The sequence below is a fragment of the Convolutriloba macropyga genome, chromosome 5 (assembly GCF_964194025.1).
Source record: "Convolutriloba macropyga chromosome 5, txConMacr16.3, whole genome shotgun sequence".
NCBI lineage: Eukaryota > Metazoa > Xenacoelomorpha > Acoela > Convolutidae > Convolutriloba > Convolutriloba macropyga.
Window position 1 is genome coordinate 14,405,647 of NC_134472.1, and position 26,640 is coordinate 14,432,286.

At 34.4% G+C, this 26,640-nt stretch overlaps 2 protein-coding genes across 8 annotated transcripts in view; both read left to right on the forward strand.

Moving 5' to 3' along the window:
- Positions 1-26,640, forward strand: part of LOC142339160 (uncharacterized) — a 129,146-nt gene that overhangs the window by 51,086 nt on the left and 51,420 nt on the right. The window lies entirely within an intron of this gene.
- LOC142339162 (dynein light chain roadblock-type 1-like) overlaps positions 597-26,640 on the forward strand; it is a 237,378-nt gene continuing 211,334 nt past the window's right edge. The window contains exon 1 of the mRNA XM_075388956.1: positions 597-606. The gene's annotated coding sequence lies outside the window, so the exon portion shown is untranslated. The remainder of the gene's footprint in view (positions 607-26,640) is intronic.

Here is a 26,640-nt window from a genome sequence, read left to right on the forward strand (position 1 = left end):
CGACATGTGCAATTGGCTTCCGGAGCAGTTATCAATTAAACTAAGTAAGATTTTTCATTTGAATACTTACGGTTGTAATGTATTACGGTTTGGAGAAAATTGTGTTTTTTTAGTTTTGCCACTATCAATATTTTTTCTGCAGCCTGAAAGCGAAGTCTCATATAAGAGAGAGCTCACAATGTTTATTTGAGTGTGTCATAATGCCGTCTTTTTTGCTGTCCGTTTAATTAAAAAACGATTTTTTGGGATGATAATACAATTTTTTACATTTTTTTCACATTTTCAAGTCTTTTAAGCTCCCTGAAGGCAGTTTGATGGACCTCCAATGAGTTATTTTTTCTTTTGTATAGTGGAAAGAGCTAAAGCGATTTTTTATATGGATAATTCAATTATTTTCAAACAAATATTGATTTTTCTAAAGTTTTCTCTCTCCTTCACATTTGATGGACAATTATCAAACTGTAACATATAAAACAAAAACAGGAAAACCAATTCCAGAAATAGTATTTCTAGTTTCATTTGATCTTAAATTGTTTATTACCGATTAAGTGATAACTACTGACGGATAAAGTTTGATTAAAAAAATGAAGGACGTCCTTATTAAATTATAGCAATCGTTTTCCAGGTATTTTAGCAAAACTTAGGGGACTCTATAAAAAATTCAGCGTGGGTAGACATTATTTTATTTTCTGAGCGACTCTTAGGAGACAAAATTTGCGTGACTTCTATACTACTCGAATAGCAGAAAAACAACTGAAAAAAGAAAAAAGAAAAAAAATTGAATAGAATTGAAATTCCAGGACATTATATTTTCAAAGTCTTGTATGTACTGAAAAAAAATGTGTGACGCAAAATCTTACAGAACTTCTTCAAGATGTTAAACAAATAAAAACAAAAAAACTATTTGTATCTGTTTTCAGATTTTTATTTATAAAAAATAGGATAGTTTTTCTGGCAATAGTCTAAACAAGGACGCTTCGTAATTCTGACCCCGCTCATCCACATTATTGATTTAATTGGCTTCCAAATGATGAAGAGACAAAAAACTTTCAAACACATACATATCGTTCAATTAACAACCAATGGAATACAATAATGCCACGCCGGAGGTCCGATGAAAGTTGTTGACAATAGGACCACTAGAGAGAACATTAATAAAAAGGAAACAACAAACACTATTTACGTCCAAAACTCGATGTCTATAATTAAAAAATCAAACTCGCATCAGATAAAACCCAAACAAAACAATTTAACCTATACTTCATTAGAAATAATATGGGACCTGTCCTCAATGAGACTGGTTAGCAGGTCGACAAAAAAAACAAAAAAGGTGCGAAGTTGAAAAAACGTTTCTATTTTTTGAAAACAATTAATTTCACGGTTGTTAATGTCAATAGATATCAACTGAAAACACTAAAATGTTTTTTCATATCTTCATAGGAAGCAATTGAGACATGTCATTATTCAATTTCACCTGCGCAAAATATCAAAAACAACGGGACTTATTTTTTAACAATAATTTTAACAATAATTAGTTTTAACAATAATTATTTTTTAAAAAAATCGTAAAATTTTTTAACAACAATTTTACGATTATTGTTAAAAAATTAAAAAAAAACAGAAGACCTTTAAAATGTGCAAATAAAAAAATCTCAAATAGTTTATGAAATCTCGTTGTAACAGTTAAATAAGCCGCCGAGAAAAAAACATGTAGCTAAAATTGTTGTACCGATCAAATTATTTTTCACCTAAAACGGGTTGAGGATGAGAACTTTTTATGTTAACTGAGATGTAAATCGACGGAAAAACTAATTGAAAAAAAAATTGCGGAGCTCAAAACCCAAATTTGTTTTTGAAAAAAAAAAGGTTTTCAAAAGTCATAACAGATATACGATTAGCAGTAAAAAGTGGTGAATTAAATTGGAAAACTTCAGGAAGCCAATTGGGTCTGCTAATAATGAGACTGAGTCGCGATCCCACAAAATAACAACAAACACATTAAGAAGCCAAAACTTATTACAACATCACACTCTTCAAGGCACTATAATTATATGGTGCTACCTGCAAGAAATCTAAATCATCACTTTTTCCTCATCTCAACATCAACGAGTCTTCCTTATAAAATTACTACGTAGACATGACAACAGAGAGAAACCCAAAAATTGAACAAAATAGAAATCACGAAAATTTATTATGAAACTAAATGGTCAAAGCAATCAGTCACAACGTATAACAAAGCGCAAAAAAAAATTCGAACCGACAGAATACTTGGGGCGTCTAATTAATGAAACAGAGTTACATGGTGACGAAATTGAAAGCAAAAAAGAGTGAAATCTTTTTTCAAATTTAATTTTAAATCCATTAAAACAAACAGCTATAAATTGATATCTTTCACTAGGTTGAGCTCCACAACCTGGGGAAGCAAATGTGACCTCCACTTATCGGTTAATGGCGTACAACAGAAAGAAAGAAAGATAATTATAGGCTAAAACGAAAAATCTACAACAAAAACTTGAGAGAGATAATTGTGTCTCAGGAACAAAAAGCGTAAGCTTTTTAAAAAAGAAATTTACATATCAAGATACGCCTTCTGGCAACGCTGTGCACTTTTTCTTTTTTATCTTTTTCTTCAATTGGACTCGTCAATAATGTGATAATTCGACAACGAAACAAAATGAAGTTATAAAATATGTAATTGAGCTAAAAAAACAAAAGGAAAACGCTTAGTATCAAAACAAAGAAACCATTAGTTGAATGTAATACCATTACCGAAATTATTTTATAACTCACAGAAAATTGGTTTCCGCCTGTTTTTACTGAGACTGCACCGGAAGTTAGGAAATAGGATAAAATAACTGCAAAGTTCAAAAATTCACCGATGTTTTCTTAAAACAAAAATATTCAAAGTGATAGCAGAAATTAGATAACAACTGAAAGATTTATCTATGTACATTAACAATTCCTCTAAAATTTACTGGAGTTTCGATTGGTGACGCTATATCATTGGGCTACAAAAAGTATAGCAAATGAAAGGGGTCCAAAAAATTTTTACGAAAACAATTGGTCAGAGCCAAAACAACATGAGCTTGCTCTGAAACAATAATATAATCTCCTTGGTCCTCGTTTATTGAAAGTATTATCTGTTTTTAATTGATCCCTGATTAGAAATTTTTGTCAGTAAACTGCATAAAAACCTTTACATAGCGAAAAAATTTTGTGAAAAAGGTCGCGCCTCATTAAAATCTAAAAGATTATATATTTTGAGGAGTTTAAGCATTTTTTTGTTTTGTCAAAAATAAATATTGCATTTTTTTAATTATCAATTTTAAATTTGCAAAAAACTGACAAAATTATAGTTGCAGAAGACTCTTAAAGCCTGCAAGAGTAGCTTATTATAAAGCTGAAGAGGAAAATATCCGCAGTTTTAGGGTGTCTACTAACAGCAAGTTTTAGGGTGTCTACTAAAACAAAAGGGCTAAAAAAGCAAATTTGGTCCTTTTTTGACGAAAAAAGTCTGATTTTTGAAAAATTTAGCATAGATTCTAGCCAAAAAACTCTGATTGAACAATTCAAAGACCCTCCTCTATCTGTGGAGTTACAATGAATAACACGACAGCTAACAATTTTAACATTTTTTAGCAAAAATTGATGAAAATTTGGTGAATAAAAAAAAACAAAAATGTGAACAAAAAAACAGTTGAATTACGTCTAATATTCAGAAAACTTCAAACCTCAATAACTCCCTTTAAAACACAAAAATTTAAAAAATCTTTTTAATTCTATATTCAACGCTGGACGGGCTTTCTAATGATACTACTCACAACTCTCTACAATAATTATATCGATCGGCCAAAACTGTCTGAACAAAAAAACCCATTTGAGTATATAGTTCCTCACCCACTAAAGTGGGTGGGAACTATAATTTTTTCTGACCCTGATTGAAATCTGACTCTTCAAGAACATGTCTTACAAACTTAAAATTCAAAACCCAACAAGGGTTTCAAATTAGGCAGGACAAATTCAATCCTTCTGAGCTTTTCCTTAAATTGTTTTTGGTTGTTTTTGTATTCCGAAATTTTACCAGAATGATTTTGATCTAAGTATAACTCCAAGAGTCTGAAGGTTGATATTGTTAAATTTCCATGAAGAACAAACTTTTAAGCTTTCTAAAGAAGTTTTTTTCATTTCATGATTATCCTTGAATTTGAAAAAAAATGTTAAAAAAATCGATATTGATTCCCAACAAAAATTCTTACACACTGAGCAGTTGACCTCTCAGCAGTTTTTGAGAAGTTTGAGTTTTCAAATTTCCAGAAAATGTTTTTTGGTCAATGAGTTCTACATTTCATAACCTTTAATACGCCGCATTTTTGCTTTTGGTTTTTATATCGCTTAGAAAAATATTGATATTCGTATATGGAAAAGAATGGCTGCCTCATTTATGTACTCCCAATCATTGTGAAATGTTGGAACAACAATAAAATTTCTTGGATCTGAAATGACAAGTTGAACATGAAATTTGTTAAAGTCACCATCTCAAAACTGTTGCATAACTTTGTGCAAATGGCAAATAGATGTCACCGATTCCTTGACATGATTCGCAGAATCTACCTGATAAAAAATGGAACCAGGAGGCGAACCTTTCAAAACTGGCAACAGAATAACTGACGATTTTATTCTATAGAATTTTGCTTAATTCTTATCTTCAGGATCGATCCATTCATGTGACATTTTCTCAATTTCCTAGAGAAATTACAAACTGAAGATTTGAATTTCACTGTTTTATAGTTAATAAAGACCAACGAAATGATAATTTATTTCAAATGGCAATTATATAACTCCCTCTGATATTGCCAAAAAAACTAATAACGATACCCTCGAATTAATTTGATTTTTTTAATGATCTAATCAACAAATCGCTAATCTTATGTCAGAATTAGATCGCTAAAGGCAGCTAGTTAATTAGAATAACAAAATCATCGGATAGCTAATCTTTTCTCGTAAACAAAACTCAGCTTTTAAAAGTGCTTTTTAATCAAAAGGTACTGAAAAGTCCTAAGCACTGAATTTCCTAATCAGAACCTTCTGAACGTTCAACATGTCAACAGAGAAAAATTTTCGAGTATCAACTAAGTCTAAAATTGTTTGAAAAACCGGAAAATTGAATTAAAAAATTTCATACTTGTTAAATCTAGGATGAAGTCCGCGACCCAAGGCAGGTATTGGCCAGACCGACTTGGGTCGCGGACAGGGGGGTCCAGTGCGACCGTCCACAATTGTCTGGAAAAAATTTGGGTCGCGCCTTCCGTCTGGCCGATGGCAATTTTAGTCTGTTCGGTCTGGCGAATACCCATATTTCGGTCTGTTTGGTCTAGCCAATACCCATATTTCGGTCTGTTCGGTCTGGCCAATACCCATATTTCGGTCTGTTCGGTCTGGCCAATACCCAACCTTCGGCCTGTTCGGTCTGGCCAGTACCTTATCAGCAGAGGATTTTAAGTCAAAGCTGGAGATCAGAGGGTGTAACTTGCTAATTATTTTGATCGTGATGAAAAGTTGATTGTTTCGATTGTTGTCGAAAATTACCCAGAGCTAAAAAAGCATTCTTAATTTTGCTAAGGTTTTGAAGCGAATTAGATGCTTCCCGGAAGCCTCAAAATGTTGAAAAAATTAGGTTATTTACTTAGGAACAGTCGTTTCCGTTATCCCCCGTTTTTAACGCCAAGTCAATATCACTTTTGAGCAAGTCTAATTCCAAGTGTAGAGGTATCAATACTAATTCAGAGCTATGATCATAACACATTTAAGACTTGTCAAACTTGGCCAAGACTTGCCAAGTCTTAATCCAAGTCTTGGCCAAGACATGCCAAGTCTTAAAACAAGTCTTGGCCAAGACTTACCAAGTCTTTATCCAATTCTTGACAGGCAAAAAACGTCAAAAATAGCCGAGAAATACCAAAAATAGTCAAAAAACGTCCAAAATAGCCAAAAAAAACGTCAAAAATGAGTGAAAAACGTCAAAAGTCAGCTGTCAGTTGGTGCCGAACAACGGGACCTCGGGACATCCTGGGGACCCTCACAGTAGTACCCCTTTTTACAATTTTGGCTCGGTTCAAGTTCAACAATTGGCTTATCTGTAAAGTACAGAAATTTGGTGATTTCGGATAATTTAGGGACTGAAACGGCTGAAAAATGACTAAAAACGGCCCAGAAACAGTTGAAAAGGGCCCAATTTGATCTTCCCGGGTCCCCTGGCATCAGTTGGCATCAGTTGGAATGAGTTGGCATCAGTCTGCATCAGTTTTCAGGGGCCCCCGCAAAAGTGTCTAAAATTTAATGCAAAAATCGTGGCACGTCGCGAAATTTTTTTGAATTTGAAATTTTCACTCGAAATTTTTTGAAAAATTGGTTTTGACTTTGGAATCAACTTGCAAGTGTTACCCAAGTGTTGGCCAAGACTTGTCAGACTTGAGACTGCAAAAATTGTTTTAAGACTTGCCCAGTACTGGAAATGAAATTAGACTTGCCAAGTACTGATTTAGACTTGTAGTTCGATACAAGCCACTGCTTCCGTTAAAACAAAATATAAGATTGATCAAAAATTTTTAATACCTCTGAAACCACAAAATTGAATTGTTTTACGAAAATTAATATTTTCTGTCTTGGCTTGAAATTTTTAAAAGAAATTTGGTGTCCATGTTTGCTCATGATTCCAGACAAAAAGTAGCCGCACACTGCGCAAATGAAATCTCAGCAGGTTTAGGGGATTTTGAGTGGCCAAGTTTCCGCAAAAAGCTCTTTTTCGCCTAAACATTCTACCCTTAACGAGTTTTAATATGTAATCTTTGGCTTTTGGCTTACAGAACGCATGTAAAAAATTTTGGTCGTTAGAATACCAGTTAAAATTGATGCAAATTATGAAGAGATGAATTGAGTTCTTTGATTTCACTTGATGGATCTAAATCTAGTTTCAAGCGGAACCAAAATTCAAAAATCTTAGATGTTAAAAAAATAACTGATTGGTTGTATTATTTTAATCTAAATAATACTAATTTTCACACTCAACTTGTTGGAAAAACTCATGGGGGTAAAAACAACATGAAGGCTTTAATTTCACTGTTTTATGGTGAATAAAGACCAACGAAATGGTAATGTACAGTAAAATGGGAACATGAAACCATATAACTCCCTCTTATATGGCCACAGTTTGATAATTGTTTCCCATAAACCCTGTATATTTGATGCTTTTTCCTTAAATTAATGAAGTAAACAATGTTCTTGTGTTATTGTGCTTCAACGCTGCCCTGAATTTTATGCTCTCTAATTTGTGGTCGTCTGAAAAGGTTATTACATGATGATGTTTGTAACAACATGCATCAAAATAATTCTAAATAAAGTCGGTGAACGCTCATTATTATGCCCTAATACTAAATGCTAAAATTTCGTCGTTTGCGCCCTGCTACAAACATTGTTACAGAACCTGTTTTTACAAAATATAATTGTATTTTTGATTACGAGGGAAACTTTTTCTAATTTCTAGCCGCATCCAATAATATTTGATATAAATTAATTCACTGCTCATATTTACTGTATTGATCTCCACGAGTAAATCAGCGCTGAGCAATTGTAAATGGCTTTTTTTGCTCGTAGTTTTCTATGTTTTCGAGCATATATTAACAGCTCAAATGACGACGACAAGTCAACTGAAACGTTGAAGGAGAGGATAATTGGGAGAAAAAAGTGACAAGCCAATAGGGTCAGGTCAGTTCCTCCTGACGTTTTCTGAAGCCCAAGAAAACTTGTGAAATGATTTCAGCCTGGATGTTATTCAAAACGATGTACGCTACTTTGTAACGTTATACAAAAGGTGGGGTGTAATACTTTTAATTTATGAGTAATATCATTATTTACTTTGACGCCACCAACAGTTTGATTGTCGACAAATGTCCGATTTTTGTCGTTTATGTTGTTTTGTTTTTGCACAAAGTTGGTTTATGTTGTCTAGGGACGCATAAAAATTATTGTCAAGGGACGTTTTGTCTAGATGAAAAGCTTTGCCCCATGCAAGGTCATATGGTTTGTTGACTATCGAAAGATGTTCTTAATGCCAAAATATTGATAGCTACTTCATTATAGTTTATTTTTTTTTTCTTTGGGTTGTAATTTCGGACTTGTCCTGCTATATTTAGTTAATTGTTTTGAAGCCTCGTCTTCTTTATGTTATCAATTGATTTTGTGGCAACAAGTCTAAGGATGACTTTTTTTGAGTGAGTTATACTATTCATCAGCTCAATTTGTTTGCGTGAAGTAACATGATACTGCAATTGGATCTTTTCTACAACCCCTCCCCCCAGCATAGTGGGCTCATATCTTTGTGCTATCTTTCTACATATCACGTGCTTTTTTTCTACATAGTAACGTGCTATATAACAACATATAATTTGTAACGGGGGCTTATAAACAGTGAGGGGGGTTAGCAAAACAGAACACATCCCTGCAATTTATACTTAGAGCCAGAATTTAGAAATCCCTAGCTCAACAAAACTAATTCAGTTTTTGACTAAAAAAAATCCATCTTGAAATCGAATTTCGGATAAAAATTTGATAGCATTGCACGCCATCACAAAAACTGTTGCCTAATCGTGAAACTCAGATGATACCTAACGTTAACCTGCCAGATACTTCATTTCAAAAACAATGAGCTTCATCCTAGTCTCACAAGAAATAGAGTTGTCACAACAAATCTGCGCCCACTTGTTAGATCTTAACTGAAAATGCATCAAGTAGAGGTTGCCCGAACAAGATGTGTTGCATGACAGTATCCCCAAGGCCTTTTTACCCAATGCCAAGTCACCTTATGAAAATAAACCCAATATGCCAATGTACCCAATGCCAAAACACCTAATGCCAATATACCCAATTGTAGTAACAACAAGAATCACTTTGATGCTATTTTTGATAAAGCAAACTTGTTTTATGTTCAAAGGCGAAGTGGTACACCCTAATTATGCATACAAAGAACCAAGCAAGACGAAGTGACGTCGTCAATATTTAGAACGGTTGCACAGAAAAACATTAAAGAGAACAAAAAGTTAGAATTTTGAAATGCTGCTTTTCGGCCAAACAGCCTTTTAGGTCAAACTGCCTTTTAGGTCAAAGCGCTCTTTAGGTCAAACCGCTTTTTAGGTCAAAGCGCCTCTAGGTCAAACCGCCTTTTAGATTAATTCTTTTAAAAACGTAACACATAAAAATTTACTCAGAATATCACTGTAAACATCAAAAAATATTTAAAGCGGATTTGGTGCAGTAGTCAATGCACGCAACGAAAACCACGGAGGCGGTTCGATTTCGGGTGATTAGAAATTTTTCTCGAAAAATTGAAAGTTGATTCAAAAAGCTTCAGCTGAATCTTTGTTGTAGCTCCAGAGGGCCAAAGCATAGTGAGGTTCTCTAGTGATCCGGCCCATTTTTCACCTGAGATATACGTCCTCTGAAATTACGAAGTCAATTCGTCTATCATCTGCAAATATTCTGTGTCTATTTCAAATCGAAAGAGGCCGCTACCATTGATTCAGGGACGAAATTGAGTGCAGAAATTACTCACAACGTCAATTCTATTTCGAGGCTTTTTCCGTAAATCTTTTTCAGGCCGGTTTCGCATATCTTCCTGTTAAAACTTTGACGCAAATAAAAACAAAAGCCTTCTATCGCACTTGTTGGATATTGTTGAGAATATTGATTGCCGCGTTTTCGAAAACCAGGCAATTTTTTCCGGCCAAACTCCACCACCAGTATGTTGATACAATCCAACAGGAAGCTTCCGATACTCATTCTTTCTTTTGTTGTTAAGTATATCATGAATAAAAGATGGTTAAAATCTTCCCATCTGAATATGAATTGTGTTTAATTGGTAAAATTTGATGGGAGATATTCTGAAAATTTTGTCACAGAGCCAAAGCGCAATGTTGGTTTTCAGCGATTCTATATTTTTTTGTGTTCTAACATTCAGCTTTCTTTCATTTTCAGTTGTTCCCGTGTCATAAAGTCAGTATTTTTTAAGCTTGGCGGGCACTTCAAAATGTCTGTCTGTAATTGGTGTCTCTTGTAAATTTTTGGATGCTTTCTGGCGGCTTAGTGTCAAGTTTTTGCACATTTGGTTGGTAAAGACAGCTGTGTTTCAACATCGGACCCGATTGGTAACAGACTGCTGGCAATTATCTTTCTAATTACTGAATTCCGTTCCCTTCCTGCTGCCTCCTTCATTTGGCCAAGAGTCTGTTTTGCTTGTACTTGTCTGGGAAAAATTTCATGATTTTGCTCGTTTTTCTCTTTGGTATTTTTTTTCAAGTGGTACTTGCCGTAACTTTACATTTATAGGAGCTCCATTCTGAGCATTTCCAATGCGTAGTATTTTTTGTTTTTAACTTCTTTTGAAAATCATGTCCATCAAGAATTAAAGTTAATCGGTTCAGCTGGGACGTACCCCAAATAGTTTTGCCCAAAATATTTATCGTCTATTTATGGCCAAGTTTGACGAGTAGAATGAGGCGTCAAGTTATTTCGAATAATTCACTTTCTGTGATAATTTTGGATCTTGTTTACCTAAATTGCGCCTAATTAGTTGTTTTGTATTTTATTTTAGACTGGTACCTTAATTGTGGGATTGTACGTTAGTTTCAAGGTTATAACTAATAATAGGCATTGGGTATTTGGCACATTGGGTTTTTTGGAATTGGGTATTATGGCATTGGGTATTATGGTATTGGGTATAATGTCCAGACGCCGGTAGATGCATGTCGCTTAAAGGAAGACATCAGAGTTTGAAGTTTGTTTTTAATCGGTTAAAATTTGAATCCATTTTCTCATTTTTCCGTTTGACAAGATGAGGTGTTTGCTTGATAAAAGTGTTTTTTGCTTATGTTATGAGACTTAATTTTTGGTCAAACAAATACTCTCCTCGTTTTTCTTTTTGCTCGATCTAATTGAAAAAAAAACAGCTTTATAAGTATTATAGTGACAGTTTCCTAGTGTTTCTTCAATTAAAAGGAAATTGACCCAAGAGCGTGGAAGAACTAAATCAAACAATCATGTGCAAACGCTCACTATAGAGCTTCCTTGTTTTTAAAATTTAAAACCTTTAATGCCTGTTTTGAAACCGTAGCTAAATGAGTGTCAAAACTATTTGCTCAACAATCCTATTTCCATTGCGGAACAGGCGAGCATTATGTCCAGTATCACATTATATATATATATAGATATAAAACAGTTTTTTTTTATTTGAATAGCGGTTCTACAAAAAAGTTTTGAAATTTAAGAGCAGGCACAAGAATTTAAGCAAACTTAAGCGGAGTTAAGAAATTTCAATGGACAAAAACTAATCTCGGGTAACGACTTCCCGCGACCCACATTTTGCCCCTCTTCCTCCCATTTCAAGATTAAAAATGTGCTGAGTAAAATTCCAGCTTGACCAAATTAGATCGAGTTCAAAACCGTCGTAGTAAAATCGGTATTCAGTGGCAAAATATTGGGTCAGGGGATAGTCCAGGTGTTCTTTTGGGTCGAACATAGTGCATTTCATGGGCAATTTGGGTCAAGAATGGTCCTTTGATGCCATTTTTAGCAGCGCATGATCTTTTTTATAAGTCGAGGTCTAATCCTCGATGGCTATTGATAACTCGACTATTAACGCGGACCATTAAATTTGTAAATTGGATTGATTGTTGGAAAATATTGAGATATTGACGATCTATTTTCTGTTGCTCAAAATGATACCACTTAATTTCTATGTCAACAAAAGAGGCTTTTGGTATATCTTTTGAATCCACATAAATGGCAATAAAGATCCTGAATGTTTTATTAGGTCATTAAATTTTCCCTAAAAACAGGAAAATTGTTAATTAGAAGAGCCTTTCATAACAAAACGGGTAATAAATTGTTGGCTTCCATATAGAATGCGATTGCTTCACAAGTCTCAACTCATTCTTCAAAAATTTTGTAATGGTTCATTTGACCTACATGGATTGTGAAGACACACACCGTTTTTGCAGATTGAACTACTTCGTATTCAAATGACCGGACCCCCCTCCCCTAGTGATCGACGAATTCAAAATCTTGCAAGAGTCTTGCAAGCAATCTTGGAAGGGAATGCATGCTACTTGCAAGCAGCCCCTCCCTTACCCTTCCGTGAACAAAGTTTGTGCTCTCGAATGATTGTAGCTGCCAAACTGAGCAGTAATTTTACACTGAGAATAGCTTAAACGGCTTTATTAAAGCTGGGGTGCCGATCATAATTTATATACATCATAATGAAAGGTATTTAAATTCTAATAGATGGTCGTGATCTAGTACGCGATGCGAGGTTGAATGGAAAAATATTTTCTGGTAACCAAAATGAATTAGAAATTGTGCTGTGGGCATTTTTTACTGAAAGTATACGAAGGACCAAAACTTCACGTTCAACTTCACTTCTTTGATTGACTGTGAAATGTTTGGAATGTGAGATGCTCCCTGAAACTGTCTCTGTGAAGACGATTTCCACAGCAGCGCACCCCAATAAAGCACGTCCAGTCAAATGTTAACTAAAATTCGAAATAAATTGAAGGGATCTTGAAATATTTCTTGGCAGGAAAACCGCAGGCATGAATGAACGCGCAGCATTTTTGTGTGTGTTTCAAAATATGTTTTTATATATCAAAATCCTGTAGCGTCAAGATTTCTTTCTAAGGATCCCAATTTTGCCAAAAACTGAAGCTGTAAGTGTGTTGGACAGATGTCAAGTATCACTTCACTGGGTATCTTAGGCCATGGCACATAGAAATATAATTTCGATATTATTTTCCAATTTGTTCAGATCTATCAATAAAATGTCTTAAAAGGTTATTAAAAATGATCGCCAACAAAATCTGGTTTCTAACAATAACTGGGACCTCAAGCTAGTGAACTCAATCTAACCATAACTTGCATCGTATTCATGACATTCTCAACTGACAAAATTTTTCTGGATTTAATACGCATACAAACGGCGTAATATACTGGCATGCCAATTAATTTTTATTTAACTTGAATTTTCTTCTGTTTCAATTTTGTATATTTTCTATTTCTAAGCTTAACTTGTATAAATTCAGTTCTAATGTCAATACAAAATTCAATTTCTTACCCTTACCGGAGGCATGACAGTTCTATCTATATCAGGACATGTCATACGTAATTTTGCTGGATTCAGTAGTCTTACTTTGGGTCAATTCACATCATGGCAACAGCACACTGTGGTTCTCGCTGAACCCCTCGACGGAGTTGCAACGTCATGAGCAATGAAGTAATTCAGATGTTTTTTGTAGGTCTGTAAGATAAACCATCTCCAGAAAAAAAACTGAATGACTGGTGACAACAAGTCAAATACCAGAACCTTGTGCTCTATTTTCGAGTAGTCTGAAAACGGTTCTTTTCAGGTATATCACAGGACTCCCCACAAATTGCTTTTTTTCATAAGAATGAGTAATAATTCTTGTTACTTTTGGTAGGCTCTGGAGCTCTAGTAGTAAGTTAGCACAAATCTCGTCTGTCATGTTTGTAGAAATATTTTTGTCGCCTTTGGCTGCATGATAAATCACTTTTTCTTGAATCAATGAAGCTTAGGAAATCAGCAGCAAGTGTATCAGAAGCTTTTTTTTTGCGCAGAATTCGGACTGAGTTTTTGTGAGACTTTCAAACTCAACAACTGATTCGAGAGGTTTATTGATAATATTGATCTCTTAAATTTCTTAATTAGTTTAGGATAAGCAGGTGATCTTCAGAATTTTTTTTCAGAAATTTTGTATCATAAAGAATTAAAATATGAATAGGTTTTGACTTCACTTTTTTTCTTAATGATAATAAATTATATCTTATGTACTCAGCTTCTGATGGCCAATTTCTTTTGACGATCTGTCACTTGATAGTTTTCTAGCTGAAACATATATTTTAAAGGTCATGGCCCTGCTTTTGTTATAGAAAATTCTTGATAATTGACCCTAAGTTCTCCAACCCATGAAGTAAACAGCACATCTTGGATATCCCTTATATTGTTTTGAATGAGTGTGTGACTCTGCTTCGTTGTTAATTTCGAATTGGTTATGGTATCTGCCGATTCAATTCAGATAGGACTGGAGACCGCAATACGGTTGAAGTATATCTTGTTTGATTATGAGTAGTAGTGCATTTTCGGATATCACTTTCTGAATGCTTTCCAGAGCAAATAGCCACTGGCAAGATCTGAATCTATATTAGCCATACGACTACTAAGAGGATGACGTCTTTTGCGACTACGTGTTGTGTTGAGAATTTAGACAAACAATCAAAACTGTAAACACTATCGATGTCTTCTGGGAGGATAAACATTTTTTTTTAAATTATTATCCAAAAATCATCTTTAACAAAATATTGACTACTATGAGTTTGCTGAACACCCCAGTCGAAAATTTCGGAAAATCTTCAATCATAATTGAAACAACTCAGAAGAAACAACTGCAGTAGAAGAAACGACTGCGGTGATCTGTTTTTTTTTCTGTGATTCAAGGCGTAAGTGAATTAATTGGTATTATCCTATAACAAAATCGAATTGACGCTCAATAATCTATATTTTAAGGCTACCAGCCTCCAGACCTTTGAAAATGATGAAAACAAAATCCCTTTAACCGCTGTTGCGAACTTTTGAAGTAAACTGAGGACTACTAGACAGGAAAAGTTCTAAGTTGAATATGTTGCGTCATGTGATCTGACAGGCTGTCTGTAGCTCAGCACGCAAAGAAGGTGGATATGTTGTTTTTGTGGGGAAACATCGAGAGACTAGGAAATTTGCTAAAATTGAAGTTTAATAAAGAGAAGTGGATCTTAAGTAAAAATTTTAAAGATTGGTCGATAATTAGTGGTGACAAACTATAGTCAACTCTATTTTATTATTGTTCTTGTGCTATCAATATCGTTTTGACCTGAGAGTCTCCTAATAGATTAATTTTGATCTTCTTTTGTAGCTTGCTTCTAACATTCACAGATATCAACTTAATGAGCTCGCTCTATAAAGTTGTTTTGATGTGGGTAACATTATCATTCTATTATCGTTCTATTGATAATCAGCCTCTACCAGAAAAATATTTGAAAACATTTGCATGTCAGTAACGTATTTTTTTAAGCAATCTAAAACCTCTTTGTATGTTTTTTAATAGATAAGAACTACAAATGCTAATTCAAACTTGCATACTTCTACTTTCAATTTAAAAGCATAATTCAATGTATCTAATTGGTTTGATCCACTATATTTGGTTTGACACCACGACATAGAACTAAATAACCAGAAAAACTTTATGTACAAATATTACGTATAAATCTTTCATTTGTACAGTTTTGCTCTAGCCTTTTTCGCAAATATGCTGTTTGAGTTATAGCGCCAGCATGATCAATGTATTATGTCACTAAATAGGGTTATAGAAATCTGATTGAATCTCGAACCAGCTAGCTCTGGTGAATCTGGGCTTGAGTCGGCGGCCGTATCCATAAGTAACCTTTGTTTAGTTGACAACTTTCGGTAAATAGAACAATAGACATATTCAAGCGGTTGCCATACCTATTTGAGCAGACAAACTGACGCCGAAAATTGGAATATTAGGAGCGTTTACAATTTGGCTGAGTTAATGCTGATTTTCAAGTGTCGCATGATTTACAACAATTTGTCCAACAACAATATCATAAGTTTTAATGCACTGGCGGTGTTTGCCGACAAAAAAAAATCATAAACAATGAGTTGGGCACTCAAAACAGTTCCGAAATGGTCAGGTGCAATGTAGTTTCGATTAGTCCAAACTAAAAAAAAACTTTCAAAGTTTTCTTGTATTTGTCAATTTTCTTTTCAAACTTTGATATCACCGACTAGTACGATTCAAATTATTGGCCGAAATTTACGCTCGAATGGATACGAAGTTATTAAAATAATAGCCACGGAAAACACGGGCCATTGAGATACTCCAGAAATGGTCTTGCAAAAATCTACCTTCTTCTGCATAAGGTTCGAACAGTTTGTAAAATCTTGCAAGAATCTTTAAACTTCCGTGCATTAATTTCAAGATGCTTGCACAGGATTTTTTGAAGCTTTTAATCATCAGGGTTTTCACAACAATTCTTGTAAAATATTGGGAATCATTGTACTGAAGTGTGCTACACTCAGTAACACTATTTGATAATCTTAGTGCTATTTTGAGAATTTACGTTATAGTGCGTGAAGCACGAACTTGATTTGGACAAAGTCCATTTTAACGTGTGAACAAATTACTAAGTAGTTTTGAATAAGCTACTATTTTAAGATCACTAACTAAAACTGAGAATACTATGACGTGATATTGTCACGCCACTTAGAGAACACCAACTTAACCTTGGTAACTCTGTCGACACTCGTTATCTCTATCCAATAGGATACTAGATAACCACGTGTCCGCAAGTATAAAAGGAGCTTGCACGCTCAATCACCAACACTTTTTGGTCCCTGATAACTTCTGATTTAAAATCATACTCCCGTATTGCTCCCTTTCTCAATCTCAGCTTACTTGAGATATTTTTCTAACTTAGAATATTTTGTGACTTGTTCTTAACTAAGAACTCTCTAAGTCAGAAAATATTAACTTAGCACAAAATTGGAAATCAGGTAAGTTTAACATAACTTCTCTAAGTTATAATTTAACATCTCTTAAACTCTATCTAAGTTACAAGTTAACTTAGAATAACTCAACCTGTACTATCTAGTGCTATCTCAGTCTTAACAACTTTAACTATTCTATCCCTTCATGCTCGGTTCATGTTTGATGCTGTTTAACATAACTTATTAATTCATATTTGCATTTAACTTTCTTTAATACTTAACTATATACCAAGAGTAGAACTAGGGGTTGAACTCTCAAGTTATACATGTGGTCCCGCGATTAACCCCGTCGTTAAAGTATCTAATGTACGGACCAGCAGTATAAATGGTGGTCCCAGAGAGGCTACTTCAATCTAAATTGTTCATTTAATATAGAGAGGCATTCTCAATTTAACTTGTTCATTTAAACTATCAGAGAAGCCTGCCTAAATTTAACTTGTTCACTTATTGTAGAAAAGCCATTAAATTAACCTGTGTAAGTTGACTAGTCAAAGGGCTTCTCACTAAAATCCTTTTTTGATTTTGATTTAAACTATTCCTCTGTTCTTAATAATTCTAATACAATAACTTCAGTCCTTTAAACAATGGCCAGTCCTGGTGGTAGTACTCCTCCACCTGCCGTTACTCCCCCAACTGAAACTCCCATAACACACCCAAATCTTTTACTTGTATCTTTTTCAGCAATGATCCTAATCAGGATGCCACTTCTTTTTGGAACTCTGTAGAAAACAAAATACTCTTTTCACTAGGAACTAGGCCTACAGCACCCGCTGCACAAACTAGCTATGATAAAAGGCAACAATCCCTATTCGGCTCACTTTTAACTGATACAGCACTAGAATTGTTTGAAAGTGAAGTCACAGATACTACAGATTGGATTACTTTAAAAGATGAATTTAAAAAAAGATTCACAGACGGTAGAGACCAATTTAGATTTAGACTTGAGGTTGAGAACACATTTAGGCAAGAAGGAGAATTAATAAAGAACTATCTACATAGAATAAAGAGTGGAGTTGATAAGGGTTGGCCAGAAAAGATACCAACAAGTATTGAAGGTGATGACAATATAAGAAAGGAGAAAGAAATCCAACAAAGACAACGAAGTCAGAAATACATAGATTTTGCTATAAGAGGACTAAAGCCACAAGGTTTAAAACGCAAAACGCACGAGAAACTTATTGAGAATCCTTCAATAACTTGGGCACAGTTTTTTGATCACTTAGTCGTAAAAGACTTAACATTTTCTGTAACAACTGAATCTAGTGGAGCTACAGGAATAGATAAACTTAAAACACTCGAGAGCAAAATTAACGATTTAACCAGTCTCTTCAAAAGCAACGAAGTGAATGCTATAGATACTTCTAGGCCAAGAGAACCTAATATAAAAGGCAGACCTAACAGTACTAGATTCTGTGATTATTGCAGAAGCAATGGTCATTCCATCTCTAGATGCACAAAGAAACAGATAGATGATAGTGTTAATAAATTGAGAAAGGAACTAGTTGAACCAAGAAGGCCAAATATAACATTCTCTAATGATTACAGAAAGAATAACCGAGGCAATACAAGATTCAATGGTCCTAGAAACCAAGGCTATCAACCAAGAGGTGGCTACTCAAACTATAATCCTAGGTTCAACAAGCCTAACTATCAACCACAAAATACATCTTTCAGCAGTTATGGCAATAGATTCACTCAACCATACGAACAAACCTTCCCTCAGCAAAACACCTATAGAAATAATGAACCAAATCTTGAACAAAAATCACCATCACCGCAACAACAGCAACAGCCACAACAAAGTGCTAGCTTCTGTACACCAAGTAGAAATAACAATCTACAACAAAGACAATCAAAACCCAACAATATTCAACAACAACCAAATCAAATAAGTTTCGTTGAAGGCGGCGATGACTACGTAAATGCTATAACGGACTTCTTCCCTTTAAACTTTTGAAGTCTCCGAACGCTACTAAAGAAAGTAGTACTAAGTCAAGAATTTACCTCAACTTATATCACTTTGCCACCGGAGACATTAAAAATAATAGTGGTTTAGAAGTAGAAATCATGATTGACCCAGGATAAACCTGCACTATTATCAATCATCCTACATACCTTGCTCTAGTAAACCTTGGACAAAATTTGCATTTACAAAATACAAATTGTGATTCAAAGACATATACTGGTTCATCAATCAGAATGCTTGGCTACACAACTATTCAATCTAGCTTCGAAACTGACGGTAAATATACAGTTCCCCATAAAGTATTCGTTACTAAAGAACAGAGACAGAACATAATAGGTAATGATTTTGTCATTTGTTTTTAAAAGCACTTCACTTCGATATCCCCGCAGTAGAATTAAAAACTGAGAGAAACCTAATTTGCTTTGCTACGGCTCACTCAACAATGAGAAAGATTACCCATACATAACTGAGATGACTGCTTTAAATATAGCTCAACCAATCTTTCTACAACAGAAAAGTACACAACTGCACAAGCAAAAGCACCCCAGTCAAGCCTTATTTCCACCAGGAACATATTTCATGCCCCATATTAACGTTGCAAAAACTGACCTAGTCTTTGTGAACACACTTTTTCCACAACCTGAAGAATTTCTACCCATATTTATGGAGAATCAAAAGAATCACCCAATACAGATAAATAGAGGAATAATAGGTTATGCTATGTGTGATATAACTGACAAACCTATACAAAGATACAATATTAAAAACTGTGCCGAATTTACAAGTATAATACTAAACGAAAGTGAGGACTATAACAGTTGCTTCATACTGAACACAGTAGTAAACAATTTACAAGAAGGACAGCAAATCCAAACTAATTCTTGCATTAGATATACAGATTTTCGTACCCAATCTATATTTGACTCTAATATGCCTATAGCGCACACAATATCCTCAGATGCAGAAATGAGAAAAGGTTTTGCTAACACAATCTCTAAAAGAATACCCTTATTAAAGGATTACTGTAAAAGTAGAAACTGTGATATAGGTGATATAATAACTTTCAGAGCAGATAATAACTTAGTATATAATCTCATCACTAAGGCTAATCACTATGAAAAGCCAACAATTGATACAATCAAAACAACGCTACTTGCTATGAGAGATCATGCACTAGGACTAAATTTACGCTGTATAGCGATGCCAAAAATAGCTTGTGATTTAGACGGAATGGATTGGAGAGAGATATCTTCTCTAATAGAACAAACGTTTAAGAATTCAGGAATAACTATCTATGTGTATACAAGCAAAGATGATATTGGTAAACTACAAAAAGTAGAAACTAATACACTAGAACAGGAAGAGGTGCTCGAGATTATTGAAAGTGAGTTAATAGAAAAATGCAAAGAAGATGAGAGAGAACTAGCCACAGACTTCTCTGCCGAAGCGAAAGAGTTATGTAGACCTAAAGTCAACGAACAGTTTCCTAAGTTTAGAGATAAACTACATAGCAACCGAATCATATATAATAAAGCAGTTAGTGATTTTGTAATTAAGCAAAATAGAAATACAGTTCAAGACATAGAGTATCTAGAAAGGTTCTTAGATAACTTTGATTTCACGCAAAGTGATTTGACTGATGATGAATTGCTTGAGTTGATAGAAATAATACTTCAGGATAATGATGTTTATTCACATCATAAGTATGATATTGGCAAAACTAAGCATAAGTTCCATTTACCCTTAAAGAAAGACGCAACCTTTAAAAAGCAACGACCAAGCAAAATACCCATTCATCTCAGAGATAAATTAGAGAGACTAATGGACGAATTAATTCAAGCAGGGATAATCAGAGAGCTCATTGAGAACGATGATATTAATAGTTGGTTTGTCAATCCCGTCATCATATTACCTAAGAAGGATTATGTAAAACTAGTCATTGATGCTAGATACCTAAACTCTATAACTGATACAAGTAATTCTAGTTGGCCACTCGAACCACTAAACGTTCTAATGACATGAATAACCGGAACATTATTTACAAGTAGTGATTTATCATCGGCTTATAATCAAGTACCACTAACCGAAGATACTCAGAAGGTTACAAGTTTTATTGTAGGAGGCGGACAGTACACCTATCAAGTAGGATTTTATGGTCTTAAACCATTACCCAGTTTCTTTAGCAAACTAAGGCGTTATGCATTTGGACCCCTTATAAAACGTAAACAAGCCATAACATACATAGACGATACTTTGTTACAAGCTAAAGATAAACAAGAAATGTTCACAATAGTAAAAGAGTATCACTCTTTGCTTCGAAAAGCAAACCTTAAAGCAGCCCCCGATAAAACAATGTTTTTCTTACGAAAAGTGAGATTTCTAGGACATGTTATATCTAAAGACGGACTATCGCCTATTGCTTCGCGCATAGATGATATTAGAAACCTAAAAACGCCAGAATCGAAAACAGAAGTTTTAAGAGTTTTAGGAATGATGGGTTTCTATCACACCTATTTTTTGAACTTTCACATAGATGCAAAACCTCTATATGACTTAACTAAAGATACAACACTATTCAAGTGGTTACCAGAACACGAAAAGGTATTCACAGACCTTAAACAAAGATTCTGTTACGATATTTCTAACGCGTTTCCTTCTAATGACTATCCCTTTCATATACATGCTGATTCATCTAATTTAGGAACAGGCTGTGTTCTTATACAAGATTTTCCTGATAGAAAACGTATGATTTCAGCAAACTCGAGAGTATTTGATAAAGCTGAACAAAAGATGTGCCCTCAACATAGAGAACTATGCGGAATAATATCTGCATTACAAACATATGAATTTTATGTGATTGGATCCCCCTTTCCAATTTACCTATATTGTGATCACAGACCAATTCTAATTCTTTGGTCACGACGAGGACAAATGTCACATCGTTTCTTTAAGTATCAAGTTGTAATAACTAAGTTCCAAAATTTGCAAATTATGTACACTGAAGGCAAAAACTTAGCGTTCCCTGACATTCTTAGCCGAAACGTTTCTTTAGCAGATGTTAAACTTTATCAACTAGAACACAAAGTTATACCTAAAGATATAAAGTTTCATATTAACGGAAAAGAAGTTAACTACTCTGTATTGCATCAAGACGATAAGGACGCATCAGCTAACGACTGTTATCCAATTATTGCTCAAGTCATAGGCGAAAGAAAGAAACTTATTAATATAAATGATGGTGACTTTAGCGTAGATGATGCACCAGACTACATAAATGAACACTGTAATGCTATACACAGTTTCTCTGATTGTTTTCGCTACGGCACACAAATAAATCAAATAAAGAAATTAACTTCAGAACTAACTAGCGAGTATGATAATCACTACTATTCCGAGATAGAAGAAATAGCTGAAATAAGTGATGACCGAGAAGGTTACGATGACCAAGATTGGTTAGACTTAGTAGAAGGTAATATTGAAAACTCACTTATTGAACAAGTAGAATCTGCTAAAGCCGATTATATCAGACGGACAAAATTTAAGAAACTTATTGAACCAGAAGCTTTTCAAAACATCTCAGAAAAGGATGTCCACACAGATACATTAGATTTAATAGCTAAAGTTACAGATTTTGCAAAAAACGCTAATCTTGACACCGATAATATTCTTGAAGAACAAGTAAACGACTCCGTGATAAATAAAGTTAGAGATTGGCTAAAAGTAGGCAAAGCTCCAGAAAAGGACTACATTATTAAACAATCTAAAGCACTAAAAACCTATAGAAATAATTTCAACTTGTTGTTTTTAGAAAGTCAATATGATTTACTCTGTTATTCCGAACCTTGTGAAGACGGCTCTTTCGACGTTAGGATATGTGCACCACTTTCACTATTTATAAAGATATTCGAAGTCGCACATACGCATGAACTTAGTGGTCATAGAGCAGAAAGCACAACTTACAATAGAGTTAAGCGATATTTCTATTGGCCCGGTATGTTTAAATGGATTGAAATGTTAATGTTAGATTGCTTAAGTTGCCAAACTAATAAGTCAGCACGCAAAGACTTGAACGAAGCACCCTTAGAACCATGGGGACAATTAGAAGCTATACCCCTACATACACTTCATATTGATCATAAAGGTCCACTACGACCACTTAGTAAAGGAAATAGATTTTGTCTTGTAATAGTAGACGCTTTCTCTAGATTTATACAAGTATACCCTAGCAAGAATGCTGAAGCTCTCGAAACAGTAAAGCAACTAGAGAAATTTATAACTACATTTGGTATACCGCAACAAATAGTACATGATAACGGCAAGGCTTTTATTAGTAATGATTTCGTTCACTACACAAGTGAAATGGGAATTACACTATGCCCCCGAACTGCATATTCACCGTGGACTAACGGCAAAGTAGAAGTACAAAATAAACATTTGACTAATTACCTAAGACACTTTATTAGTAAAAGTGGATCTAATTGGTCCGAGTACACTAGTAAATTTGCATTTTCACACAATACGGCAGTAAATTACAGTACGGGATATACCCCTTATGAAATACTATTCGGAACGAAACCGCAAATACCCTTATCACTAAAGTTAGGACTACTACGAGATAATCAAAAGAAATGCACATCAGAGTATTGTAATAATCTACCGCCACACTCACATAGTGAAGAAACTTGTAATAACAAAAAGATAGAGAAACTGTTACAAAACAGATTATCTAATGAAATGTTAAAACGAGAGAATATATTTAAAACAATATACTCGAATACCTACACTAAATGTAGACAAACTACGAACAAAGCGCACAAGTATAGAAATAGATTTAAACTCGGAAAACCTATACCTGAAGGTAGAAAAGTACTACTAGAAAATCACTCTAAAGGACTACTAAAGTCTAAAAAGCTACAAGAGCTACGCTCAGAACCTTACACTGTGCAACGAATGCTAACAAATACTACATATGAAATACAACATGATAAAACAAATGAGAAGAAAACCGTGCATATAAATCATATAGTACCTTATTACCCGAAAGAAGAAAAAATACAAGAGTTAGTTGAGAACTATATAGTCCCAGACGATACGGATGATTATTATACTCAATATAATAAGCATAATATATCCAAATCTAAAGCTTATAGAGGCGCACAACATATTGCTATTTCACAGTGGCCTTTAGTAGAAACACAACCTACTATAAATCCTAATACTACACTACAGCCACCTTATATTGTTGAGGCTACCCCAACAAAGGACTCAGGCTTAGAATCGCTACAAACACGAGCAGATAATACTCCGCATATACAAGGCGCAAGCTCTTCTAATTTTCTACCCCCACGCATTTCAACCCCCTACCCTATGCAAAATATGTATTCACCTAATAGCCCACAGCAAGAAAATTTTTCTACCCCACCTGATAATACTAGTAAATTTAAAGCTACACGCAAATTATTCCCCCAAGCATCGCATAATAGCCCCACATCATCACCTTATAATTCTACACCTACAGCATCACCTAATATATCTAATTTACCTGACGCAAATGAAGTATTAAGCAGACCTCAACGTAATAGAAAAGCACCTACATTCTTTGGTGAACCTATTCCTTCTGACTTGCTACAGAAACTCAAAAAGAAATAGAGACACAAAATCTCTTTTCAAATAATAACTTTTATATTTAAAGCGTTTTTACGCACAAAACCAAATTAAAAGTAGATAACCGCATAAATGCGAAAAAGAAAAGCTCTTTATATAACACGCAAACAGTTAGTAGTTATTCGATTACCAGAAATTTTTCTACAAGGCCGTTCATTACTGAATGTTTTAGACCCCCAGGCTTGAAGAGAAGGAATTCTTGATAATTCCAGGCCTTTAACATCTTATATGCATCCTGCAATACTGGGCCTACTTCTGGATCCCACCACGCCTGTTGTAACGCCCATAAGTGGTTTTCTAACTTTTCGTGAGCTTCATATTCCCATTCTACCTTGTGGCCCACGTTAAACTCCTTGAAGAACTAAACGCAAAACTGTACCCTATACCAAACTTCATTTTAAAACTTTTTTTACTCCTTCCCCTTTTCCTCATATGCAAGCTTCATATTCCAACATTTGGTCTCACTACACAATTTTTCTCCAACAGCCAGGCTGAAGGCCTCTAGATTACACAAATTTAAATCTAGAAGTCAATAAACAGTACTCACATTCCTCCCCAAGAAGAACTCAATCACATCAACTGTCCTGCTAGAGACAGTACGAGTTTCTCGCTTGTCCCACGGGTTGAGCATGGTACTGGCCCGACAGATTCCCAATACTTCTTCATGCCCCAAAATGATGTTAAGGGGCTTGTATGAAGTTGATAAGTAAAACAGAAAATCAGAAGCTTCCAAACCTCCGATATTTTCATTAATATAGTTTTTATAAAGGTACTGACGCACCTTTAGCCTGAAATCAGAAACAGGAACTAGAACTATGCCCTGTTGTTCAAGAAGATATTCAGCCTCACATAACAAGTTTTGAAGCTCCTCACCCGGCTCCAAGAAATTCATATCCCAGAAAGACATAATGAAGATTTTAAAGTTTAAGATTAAATCAAGAACAGAAAGATTAAAATAATGAAAAGAAATAAGAAATGAACAGAAAAGGAAATAAAGAAGATACAAATTCAATAAGGAACAAAAATACAAAATAAATTAAAGAAAGAAGAAAGTCTAAAAGAACAAAAATTGAAGTTAACAGGCGAAGAAGGAAATAAAGTATTGGAAATTAATAGTCAAGAGAGATCAACTGTAAAATAGAAACGTTTAAGGCAAAAAGCAAATAGCCCACTCAACACAAATCGTACATAAAGTATGCAATTAATCACCATTGCAAGCTGTTACACACACATAACTTCTCTACATGTTTAATACTCATACACTTTCAACATTTACACAAACCTTTTATTGCAAATTAACGCTGAAAACACATGTTACCCAAAGCACAGCTAAGTAGAAACAAGTCCCACATGAGCAAATAACTTATCTAAGTTAAATACCTTAAGTACAGAATTTTGTCCCTTGCAAGCTATATAACCCACACTAATTCACATTTTGTCAGGAAATGCACAATTAAACATTTTACATAGTCAACAGGTAAGAGCTAACATTACAAGCTTAAGCACCCAAGGAATGTTTAAAATAAACATTACAGCACTTATGAACAAATACCTAACCGCAAAATTACAACTTCTAAACACAAGAGTTACTTCAACTAAGAACAAACAAAACTCCGCTACTAGAACAAGTAGAAATTTATTTAGTAATATGGCTAAGCCCACTTCTATCACCAGTCAGTTGAACATGCATTTCAATCCTACACTAACTTAAATTAATAAAATGCGCGAAATCAGAAAAATTATACGAAAAACTTCAAATATTAACTAACCCTTTTTCTGAACGCGTCCAGATAAGAAACTCAAAGTTTGTGCAAATATGCACAAAAACATAGCGAAGAAAACTATGGGAACAGATTTTTAATGTCTAGCCTATAAGTAGAGAAACTACACCTCCAACAGCGCAAAAATATAGAAAAATAGAATTTTCGGCTCAATAAGTTCTAAGAGGTCTCCGAAAATTTTTGTTGAAGCATAAGTATTACTTTTTAGCGTAAATCAACCATGGACATCTATACTATAGCCCTACATCTGCGATTTCTAAAATTCGAACCAGAAGTTCATTTTTAAGACACATATTTTAATCGTATAGAGCATACAAAAACAGCAAATCCTGAGCATTCAATTTTGCAAAATTATCGTAATGTTCTTGTCATATGACCAATTTATCACGTTGCTACATGCCACTAGTCAAGGCTAGCCATTGGCCAATCAGGTTTGAGCACACAAATTATGGTAACTTAACCCTGAGAACCACTATTTAAGAGCCTTACCAAAATTCAAAATCACTTCTCTCAGTTAACTTCTGAAATCAATTACTTCTCTCTCCCTCAAACTCAGCTCCAACTTA